The following is a 1,786-nucleotide window of genomic DNA, read 5'->3' as shown; positions in this document are numbered from 1 at the left end:
GGGGGGGGGGGGGGGGGGGTTGCGGTCGGCGCCGGGGAGAGGCCGGGGGCAGCGGGTACAGAGGCGAGAGCACCCGGGCAGGTGAGAGTCGGTTCGAGAGAGAGTGCGAGCTGGGGAGGGGCCGAGAGGGAGGGCATGCCGGAGCCTGGCCTGACGCGGGGCTCGAATTCGTGAACCGGGAGACGGTGACCGGAACCGGAAGCAAGAGTCGGGCCCTCAACCGACTGAGCCACCAGGGGCCCCGGACTGAGGCCACTTCCAGTGACCTTGGGCGGGTGTGTGAGGCATCCGTTTCCTCACGTGGAAAACCGAACAGTGCTGTTGCCTGCTTCGTAGGATAGGTCACGTGGGGCAGTGGACCCCGAGTGTAGGGGGGGTCGCGTGGGGCAGTGGACCCCCCGAATATAGGATGGGTCACGTGGGGTAGTGGACCCCGAGCGTAGGGTGGGTCACGTGGAGTAGTGGACCCCTGAGTATATGATGGGTCACGTGGGGCAGTGGACCCCGAGTGTAGGGTGGGTCACGTGGGGTAGCGGACCCCCCCCGAATATAGGATGGGTCATGTGGGGCAGTGGACCCCGAGTGTCGTGGGGCAGCCGCTCCTTAGATGCTGACCGCTGGTTTCCTTCCATCACTTAATCTCTTTCCATTGGGTGCGTCTTTGGGGTGATCCGGCCTCAAGGGTTGGAGGCTGTGGAGGCGGCACGGTTGTGTTCTCGTGGGTCCGGCCCCCACTTGCCTGGCCTCTGGCGCCCCTCGGTGCGAGCGGTCGGGGTCGGTGCCCGCACCTCTAGCAGCGCCGCCCCGCCTGCCTCTGCCTCTCGGAGGAAGCCCCGGGGCGGCGGTGTGTCTCAGGGCGGGGACCTGGCTGCCCTGGGGCGGTGCCGTCTCAGGGGCGTCGGCTAGTGTCTTCCCCAGCCCTCCCCACCCTTCTGCATTGGGTCCAATCTTCCCTCACCCGGGGAGCCGGGGGACGCCACTCGGCAGGAGGGCGCCCTCTGCGGGGCTGCGGAGCTGCGGGCCCGCCTGGGAGGGAGCTGCGCGTGCGCCCTGGGGTCTCTGGGGGAGCCGTGGGCGCGTCGCTGGGGCGCCCGGAAGTGAGGGAAGGGAGGCGGCTGCGCAGGCGCAGGCGCAGGCGCAGGCGTAGGGCTGCAGCCGCTCGGAGGGCAGAGCAGCTCCGGCCTCCCCCAAAGCCAGTGCTCCGGCTGTGGCGCCATCTAGGGGCGCAGGCCGGGAAGCACAGGCCTGGCCCGGACTAGACTTGGGTCTGGGGTCTGCAGGTAGGCAGGCCGCGGTGCTGCCCAGCGGCAGTGAGGACTGGGGCTCCCAGATGCCCTGCAGGGTTTAGGGGCCAGCTGGCCCCGGGCTCACGGAGCATCAGGGCCGGGGACCCCAGGGCAGGCACCCCCCACTCTCCCCCAGCCCCTCCTCGTATTCATGGCTCTGCGGCGGAGCATCTTCGTCCACGGACGGCCCTGTGCCCCTCTGCCCCTTGATTTCCCGAGGGCCTCAGTTTCCTCCTTGTGAGTCCTGGGATGGGCGGTGAAGTGGGGTCCTGAGTGGGAGGCCTTGGCCCAGGCCTAGCCCCCCTCTTCCCCCAGACCCCATCCCTGGCCAAGCCTCCTGGCCCCCGTGGCCTGGCCGTGGCCCCCTCCTTGCCGCGGCTTGGAGCTGCCCCTGCAGCCATAGGCGGCTGGGTGGCAGCCCCCAGCCCCGGGCAGCTGCCCACAGCGCGGCCCCTGGTGCAGAGAGGGGCAAACGCGGCTGAAGAAGGGCTGGATGTCAC

This window comes from Hyaena hyaena, unplaced genomic scaffold (genome assembly GCF_003009895.1).
Source record: "Hyaena hyaena isolate Hyena2069 unplaced genomic scaffold, ASM300989v1 scaffold_316, whole genome shotgun sequence".
Taxonomy (NCBI): Eukaryota; Metazoa; Chordata; class Mammalia; order Carnivora; family Hyaenidae; genus Hyaena; species Hyaena hyaena.
The sequence above is the reverse complement of the archived record's forward strand: the minus strand, read 5'-3'. Positions refer to the sequence as shown.